This window comes from Strix aluco, chromosome 2 (genome assembly GCF_031877795.1).
Source record: "Strix aluco isolate bStrAlu1 chromosome 2, bStrAlu1.hap1, whole genome shotgun sequence".
Taxonomy (NCBI): domain Eukaryota; kingdom Metazoa; phylum Chordata; class Aves; order Strigiformes; family Strigidae; genus Strix; species Strix aluco.
This window is the reverse complement of record NC_133932.1, coordinates 104,258,546-104,267,995: the sequence shown is the minus strand read 5'-3', so window position 1 is coordinate 104,267,995 and position 9,450 is coordinate 104,258,546. Positions and strand designations below refer to the sequence as shown.

General features: G+C 41.4%; 1 protein-coding gene across 1 annotated transcript in view; it reads left to right on the top strand.

The window, feature by feature from the left end:
• The window catches only part of VWA8 (von Willebrand factor A domain containing 8), a 196,396-nt gene that overhangs the window by 1,084 nt on the left and 185,862 nt on the right, over positions 1-9,450 (top strand). The window lies entirely within an intron of this gene.

Here is a 9,450-nt window from a genome sequence, read left to right as displayed (position 1 = left end):
CTTCAAGAATTTTTGAATAGAAAATATTTTATTTGTGAAAAGTACTAAAAAAACTAGGGTTATTTATCTTAAAGCAAATAGGAATAAAAGGGAGCAGTCAACTGTGTGTGAAACAAGCACCTGAAGAAGGTAGCTCAGTACTTTACAGCCCTTTGTTGGGATGGGTAAACTTAAGAACAAGAAGAAATTCAGCAAAATGGAATGGTAGCAAATGCAGTATTACTAAAAATACTTCATAATTTCCATGTGCTATGGAATGTAACTGAGTGTAACTTAGCAATATGCATTAATACACTGTATATGTATATGGATAATAGGAGTATTCCCAGTTGCAATCAATGATGGTAATAGTTTTGGTAGAAAAATTTAAATCTCAAAGCTCTAGACAATCTTGTATCTCATTAAAGGCAGGCTAAGAGATAATATTAGGGATATTTGCCCTCCCAGCACCCGAGACATCCATTCATTATAGTGCTTCCTGTGCTCCTGTGAATTTGGGACCTTGATATTAGGAATACTATCTATTATTTGGTTTTTGTTGGGTTTTTTAAATTCATTTTATTTTAAAGATACATGTCCTCTTGCAGGCCCTGTCACTCCTTTGAAGTTACTGAAGTTTCAAAGAGATGGTCTGAGATTTTGTGTGTAATACTTGTTTTTGCTATTTCTGTGCAGCTGCTGTAATTACAAATCTTGTTATAAGCAGTGTTGAAGTTGCGTGTCTTTTCCCTACTGATAAAGAAAATATTTCTGAAAAGGCTGAATGCTGTTAACAGTCAAGTAAACAGCAAATTGTTCTCTACCCAGTAATTTGGATCTGACATCGGTGCCAGATCAGATTTACTGTCTGTGATGGTACCTTTTAAGTGTAAGGGAGAAACTGTTGCCTGATTTTGTCCTGTTATATGTGAAGGACCATGCTTAGCTTTTCAGCTCTGTCTTTGTAATGTGAATATGGCTTGCTGGTGCACTGGGGGCTGTGGAGGAACTGCTAGAACTATCTAGTAGTAAAGCTTAAGAGAGATCTCAAAAGTGAAAGCAGAGGCACTCAGTGTCTAACGGGTGGTGGGAATATCTAGGAAGAGTTTGAGTTTGCACAACTTATTAATGAGGGAAACTTAATTTGTAGTAAAAAATGTTGTGGAAGGATGACTATCTGATTAATTTTTAATGCAGGTTTCATGCTTCCTTCCAAAATACTGAAAAGAATCAAGTCTTTGTTGACTGGGGAGTTATTTGTGATTAATTATTTTAAACACAGCATGAGCTGAACAAAGAAGTTCTACGTAACTCGGTTCACTGACATTTAATTATTTGCATCTATCTGTATGTAATATGAAACTTTTGAAAAAATCTGATGGAATACACTATCAGAGATGCTTTAAGGGGTTGGTGGGAACAAATGCTGAATTTGGTGAAAACTGAAGAGTTGGAAAAATAAAAATCATTGCCAGTCAGATATCACAGGCAAAGGAACGTCTCTCATGTGCTTTGTTGCTCAATGTACATAAAACAAATTACACTTTGTCCCTTGTGTAGGCCAAAATATATACTAGCTTCATTCACTGTTTTCTGCAGCTCTGTCTCTCCAGGTTCACTTGCTATGCTTTTCAAGATCTGGTCAGTCCCAGTTCCTAATCAAACCCATGTTTAAAGCCTAAAAGATCTCCATAATACATACAAGAATATCTGCACAGTCAGTTATGAAAATTGTATCAGACTTCAGAATCCTGTAATGTTAATCATCAGCGTACAGGATCTAAGTGATTGTGGTAAAAATTTATAATCTGAAAGAAGGCTGTGAATGGGACCATGTGTTTAGAAGGGTTTTGGGTGTTTTCTTCTTCCGGGTCTATCACTGTCCAAAGACTAAGGAACTGGTTGATGATGGATGTAAATGCTTTCCAGCCATTCCCTTTTCTAACTTTACCTGTGTTGTTATCTCATTGAAGTTCATATGTTGACAGCTTGGAGTGTGGTTCTGGCAATACTTTTTTTCACTGGCAAAACCTATTTAAGAGACTTCATTCTTTCATCTTTCTCTTAACATTCCTGCTATTGTTCATTGCCTCTGTAGATGTACTTGGGTCTTCATTGTGGTGACTGAAACAATTCCAGTTATTTGATCTACGGTGAGGCCTTATGAACAGTTGTTGTGTCAGCACAACTGAAAGGGCAGCAAATGGAGATGGAATTTTCAGAGCCAGTTGTCGTGAAAGTTTGCAGAGTTATGCCTGAGTTATTTCAGATTATTCTAACATTTAAGAGAGAAAAGGTTGGTGGCAAAAAAATAGTGTCTTTTATTAGTCATGCTGATATAGCTGAAAGAAAGGGATGAGCTGTCAGGCAGATAAGCTTCTGTACGCTCTTCAGTAGAGTTTCACCGTTGTTCCCATGAGTAGATGTCAGTAAATAGCTTCTGAGTTTTAATATTTGGCAGTAGTTCAAAATTTAAATTTTCCTATTTAGCAACTGTTACAGTCCTGATACGTGTTGATGTGTTTTGCAAGTCCTGCCCATTTCTACATAAGGCTGTAGTTGAACCTGCTTGGCAAACTCAAGGACTCAGGATAGTTGCGTAGGAGATGCCATAGTGAATTTTAAAGCTGTTTTGTCTATTTTGGTTATCTTTTCAATAAGTGGGAAGTTTTAAAAAACAATTCTATTGATTTTCAGTTGTAGTTTCTTTTTAGTTGGAATACATTATTGAATTATGTATTAGATACCTAAGCTCAGTTTAGAATAGACTGATAGGCTTTTCTGCACAGAGCAAACTGTACTTCAGGAATCTACATACAGTTTTAAAACACTATGAGCTAATTTTTCGCATAAGTAACACTGTCCACAGAAGATTTGAAAGGCAACACTGGGGTTGCAGTGGGCATCTGTTACCCTATGACTAAGAGGAGGTAGTGGATATCGCTTTCTACAGACAGCAAGCAGAAACCTCCCACTCATGGGCCCTCGTGCTCATGGGGATTTTGACCATCCACATACCTGCTAGGAGGGCAGTCTAGCATTGTGCATTTGCTCTTGATAGTTTCTAGACTGTGTTGGTAAAAGTTTTGTAACACACATGCCAGAGAGCCTGGTAACTCTTCACTTCATCTGCTGCTCACAAGTCAGGAAAAACAGTGGCCAGTTTGGTCGTAGATGGCAGCCTGGATTGCAGTTGACATTATTGACTTGTGGTTCTGGAGAAAGGGTGGGAAGGTTGGCAGCAGAATTAGAATCCTGTACTTAAGGACTGCAGGCTTTCACTTAGGAGATCGGTAGGTAGAATCCCTTGGATAACAACCATGAAAAAGGTTCCCAGGAGAGCTTGAAGATTTTAAAAGAGAACTTAATGACAGCTCATAAATGAACCATTCCACAGTGCAGGAAGATTTGGTATTTCAGGATGAGGCCTGCTTGGCCAAGCAGGGAATTTCTCAATGAACTAAAACACAAAAGAGGGCACACAAAAGTAGAAATGAGGGCAGACAACAGAAGAGGACTGTAAAAGTGCTATTTGGTATGCAGGGACAAAATCCCTACCATCTGTCAAACTGCAGATCTTTAAGTCCAGAAGGACCTTGATAAACTTGAGGACTGGGGTAACAGAAACCTCAAAAAGTTTAAGAAGGAGACGTATGAAGTTCTGCTACTGAACTAAAGTGTTGCTGTGTGTCACTACAGGCTGGGGAGGGACTGGCTGAGTGTCAGCTTTGCTGAAAAGGCTGTGGGCTTGCAGTGGATGTCTGGTTGAATCTGAGCCATCACCTCATAGCAAATAAGATGAACCACAGACTGGGCTGCATTAGGAGAGGCGTGGACAGTGGTAAAGGGAGGGTTCATCTCTAGAAAGCGCTGGTGAGGCTCTGCCTGGAATGCTGTGTCCAGTTTTGTGTTCCGTAGTTCTAGGGAGATACTGAGACATTGATGGAGTCAGCTTGAGGGCTACCAAAATTGTTAGGGACCTACAGCACCTGATGGTGAGGAGAAGCTGAAGGATCTCAGTTTTTTAGGTTTGCAAGGAGAGGCCTAAGGGAGGAGAAATCTGTTGACAACTTACAATTATAATTACAAAAATGATTGAACTCTACTTAAATAGTGGCAGATAACGTATCAAGAGGCAGTCATCACAAATTGGGGCTTGGGATGCTCAGGCTGGACAATAGGACAAACCTTTTTACTAGGAAGGTAGTGCAGCAGGGGAAGAGGTTGGCTAGAAGACTGTGGAACATCCATCCTTGAAGGCTTTTGAGACTGTCAGCCAGAGCCACAGCTCATCAAATCACGTCTTTGTGGTAAGCTGATGTTGAGCAGGAAGTTGGAAAAGATGACCAGTATTTCTAAAGTGTTTTGATAATTGATGAAATGGGCAGCTTAGCACTTCTTTGATGTGGTAAGTATATTACTAAGAGATATTCTGAAATTTATGTATCAAGTATATGTGAGATCATAATTTAAAACTGACTTTTCACATCATAACACTTTTGTAATTGATCATCATCAGACTCTCTACCTTCAGGGTATGCTATTGGCCCAAACAAAAAATAGCTCACTGCAAAGAAATGATTGTAAGCTTCCTACATGACTGGATGTCAGATAAGATTGCCCATTCATATTGTTGATCTTCTACTAATGCAGAAAAATGGAGGAAAAGGTTCACTTCCTGGAGTAAATATTTTGTTTTAATGACACTTTGGACTTTAATCAGTGAAGAGAATCATTAGCCTGGAGTAGACAATTGAAAAATCAAGCATTAGCTTCAAAACTGAAAATTAAAAAAGTAGAAGGTCTAACAATAATGTTGAGTAGAAATTGAGTAATATTCAAATTTTATGTTTGAAGTAATTATTTTCGTTTCTTAGTGGGAAAGACTTTCCTTCTTTTGCTCATTAAAAAAGTGACTTCAGTGAAGTGGATTTTTTTGCTTAGACTGGAGATCGGTTTTGTTGTGTGAACATCCAAGTATTTCAGTCAGCATCAGCTGTCAGCATCTGTATGTGAAGGCAGTGTTGGTCAAGGAGCAAACCTACTGAGTGTGAGGAATAAGTTTCTGTCCCTCATACTCATGTGTTTGGGAGGCCACCAGTACCAACATAAGATGTGTGGAATAAGTTATGCTGTTACCCAGTGACTGTGTGTAATGGTTGCAGCCATGAAGATGGCCAGTAAGAGCTGGTATGAAATGAGAGAAATAGGTAAGTTGTGGAGGTAGGGCTGCTTTGTTTCCCCCCCCCCCCCCCCCCCCCCTCCCAGAAAAGTTGAGGAAAAAGAAAAAACGAATCCTGGAAAGTGTCATTTCTGTTTCTTCAAATTAAGTCGGCTTTTCAAGGATGAAGGCTGACACTCTTTTCTGTGCCGTCATGGAAATGTGCTGGATAAATATCAGTTAAAAGCATCTTTTTTTCTTCCTACTTTCCTTCACATTAGAATGAAATTAAGACCTGGAAATATACATTTGAACATAATATAGATTTTGAACTTTCCTCTAACAGGTGTGATCTTATCACACAGAAATTAATGTTAGCAGAGTTTAGCACCTTCACAGTTTTAATATGCTCTTGCTGTTACTGGCTTTTGAGACCAGATGGATGGCCTGTGTACAAGTGAATGTGTAATATACTAAAATGACTGTTGGAGTGTGTTAATCTAACATAAATTGAGGACTAAAGAGGCCAAAAGGCAATAATTTCAGCCACCTAAAAACTCAATGTTCCTGAAGCTTATAAAACCCCTGATAATATAAAGATTTACATATGAGATTGGAACTGTTTCTGTTGTGCACTCAAAAAACTAAACACACATATAGATCTGTGCAGGGTGTTTTCTTTTCCTGTAGGATTTCTTTATTGAAAAATAGCCATTTCAGATTTATTCATGTCCTTATTTTTTCTTAATGTGTTATTTCACCAGCTTTTAAATACAAGACCTGTCAAAGGTGCCAACCATACAGTAAAGCTGCATCTTCAAGAAGCCTTTTTACTGAGATTATAAAATAAAAGCATCCACAGTGGATCAGAACAAAGGTCCATTGAGTCTTACTATTCTGTATCAGAGAACAGTGAGTTGGCGATGCTGGGGGAGAGTAAAAGCACAGGGTGTTCATGCAGGGGTGCTCTGCCAAAGTGCTCTCCCAGCCTCCAGCTGCCTCCTCTGCAGCTCAGAGGCTTGGAGCTGGAGGTGGTGCCTTTTTATTCAGCCCTCAGTGGACTAAGTAGAAGAAATGGGCCTACTCACCTGAAGAGCCCTTGTCAGTTATCGTAAAAAGCAGATGTAGGTATTAATACTGTTTTCTGTCTAAAATGTAGCTCTAAAGAAGAGAGCACGTCAGGTTCTGTGCATTGCAGTTACTGGATAGCTGCATGTGCGAATTGCCATTCTGCCAGAGGTGCAATTCACACCTGTCTATTCCAGATGCAGTAGAAAGAGTTTGTTGTATGTATTGAGGCTGTCTTCATATCTCCTTGTTTCAGAGAGTCTCTTCAGTGTCCCGTTATTGGGTCACGATCTTTATGTGCTGCCAATTTCTGACCCATTTTGCATGGGCTCTTAAACGACATGCTTTGTCTGTATGTTGTCTGCCCCGTGAATGGGATGTCCCCCTTCCCTTTTGGATTTTGACTTATTTGGCACTTGTTTTGTTTCAGCAGCCATATCTCTTTGTGTACGTCAAGCACTGCTTCTATCCCACTGTTCCTCCCAAAGACTGTGATACCTAAGATTACTGTTTTCTGTGTGGGAGATAAGAAACCATGGACACATTCTCACTGCTTGCCTAAGCAAGCCTGATACAAGCTACTAAGTCTCCACTGTAAAACCCAGTCTGTATAGCTTTTGCCCACAATAGTGTGGTGGTAGCTTGTGAGATGGGTTGGAGTATTCATGGGCTATTCCATAATTTGCAGTGGAGCCAAATAATTTGGGATATGTGTTCGCAAATTATGAATCTTTTTATGCTACCATTTTACCAAGCAGGCTGTTGTCAGTTCCTTGCCAGCTGGTGAAACACTGGAAAGAGCCTGTCTGGGATGACATCTCTGTTCAAAGAGTTTGGAAATGCTGTGGAAATGGAGTAACCAAACATGAGATTTTAAACAAGTACAGAAGAAATAAATGAGACAAGAAAATGTAGCCCAGGTGGAAGTGTGTGGTAAGATTGGTGGGCTAATCCCCCCTGTGCTCATTTATCTAGGAAAATAGACTGCTGTTGGTTTATTGTTGCTTAAAGTTCTGTTAAATACTGCTATTATTTTTGCTTTTTGGACAGATGCAAGTTGGAGGCAACATTCGTCTCCAGGCAGCAACAAACCTGTTAAAAGCTGTAAGTCCTGACTGTGTGCTAGGGGTTTTGTGTGCTCAGCTCTCTCCACATCTTGCATATAGTTCCCTCCCTGCCCATTTGTCATGAAAGTTTGTAGGGTCCATTGATGGCTGGAGTATTTATGGAATTTTTAGACATGATTAGATGATCAAGGGTTAGCATGTTACGGACTGACATAAATACCACCAGAAGAGATGCATGTTCCATTTTTCTGCTAAGACCAAACTCAGTTGTGGGTTTGGGTTTTTTTTAGGGAGTACAGGAAATCAACTATGGTTTTTCAATACTGTGCTAATAAAACAGGTAATTAAAATTCTCTCCTGCAGATGATATCATCATTCCAATGTATTGAAAAAGTCTGACACCTTGTTGTTTCGGCATCTTGTCCCTACTGTGTTTTGGAAGACTGTATACATGAAAGAGTATTTACAGCTTGAGCTGAGGTGATTTAAGTTAGGAGCTAATTAGTCATATACTCTTGTCTCATTGCATGTTGGCTGGGGAATGGTGAGAAAATAAACTGGCACTAATTTCCTAAGGATATATCGGGCAACCTGCTCTTTTTAGAATGTTAAAATTCTTCCTAGTTGAGCTAATGAGAGAGGTGTCAACTTTTGCAGGAAGCAGTGGGCTCCTAGGATGTTTTCATCAACTTGGAGGCATTTTGGTCAATCCTTTAGCTGTTCCCCAGTGAGAAAGAGTGATTGGAGCTGCAGCAGAACAAAGGGAAAGGGAGATGAAGCTTAGGCTTCAAAAGAAAAAAATGCTTTTTCTTACTTTAAAACTTAGAGAAGTGGGCAAAACCGTGGGAGAGCCAAAGCTTAGAATTTACTCCGTGCAGTGGTTGTGTCTGTTGTCCAGTGACTCTTTAATTTAAGATATATAGCAGTTCCCAGAATGGGGACCAGGCTCCTAAGCTGTTGCAGGACTTTGGAGTGAGTTTGAATTGGCCAATGTGACGCCCATATATAAGTAGGGTCGGAAGGATGATCTGGGAAATTACAGGCCCGTCAGCTTGACTTCGGTGCCCGCGAAGCTGATGGAGCAGCTCATCCTGAGTACCATCACACAACACATGCGGGACAACCAGATGATCAGGCCCAGTCAGCATGGGTTTATGAAAGGCAGGTCCTGCCTGAACAAACCTGATCTCCTTCTACGACAGGGCGACCTGCTTATTGGATGAGGGAAAGGCTGTGGATGTTGTCTACCTTGACTTTAGTAAGGCCTTTGACACCGTTTCCCACAGCATTCTCCTGGCAAAACTGGCTGCTCGAGGCTTGGATGGCCACACGCTTTGCTGGGTAAAAAACTGGCTGGATGGCCGGGCCCAAAGAGTTGTGGTGAACAGAGTTAAATCCGGTTGGCGGCCGGTCACGAGTGGTGTCCCCCAGGGCTCGGTTTTGGGGCCACTCCTGTTTAACATCTTTATTGATGATCTAGATGAGGGGATCGAGTGCACCCTCAGTAAGTTTGCAGATGACACCAAGTTGGGTGGGAGTGTTGATCTGCTCGAGGGTAGGGAGGCTCTGCAGAGAGATCTGGACAGGCTGGAGCGATGGGCTAAGGCCGACTGTAGGAGTTTCAATAAGGCCAAACACCAGGTGCTGCACTTTGGCCACAACAACCCCCAGCAGTGCTACAGGCTTGGGGAGGAGTGGCTGGAGAGCTGCCAGTCAGAGAGGGACCTGGGGGTGTTGATTGACAGTCAGCTGAACATGAGCCAGCAGTGTGCCCAGGTGGCCAAGAAGGCCAATGGTATCCTGGCTTGTATCAGAAATAGTGTGGCCAGCAGGGACAGGGAAGGGATCTTGCCCCTGTACTCGGCACTGGTGAGGCCGCACCTCGATTACCGTGTTCAGTTTTGGGCCCCTCACTACAAAAAGGACATTGAATTACTCGAGCGTGTCCAGAGAAGGGCAACGAAGCTGGTGAAGGGTCTGGAGCACATGTCGTACGAGGAGCGGCTGAGGGAACTGGGGTTGTTTAGTCTGGAGAAGAGGAGGCTGAAGGGAGACCTCATCGCCCTCTACAACTACCTGAAAGGAGGTTGCAGAGAGATGGGGATGAGTCTTTTTAACCAAGTAACAAGCGATAGGACAAGAGGTAATGGCCTCAAGTTGCACCAGGGAAGGTTT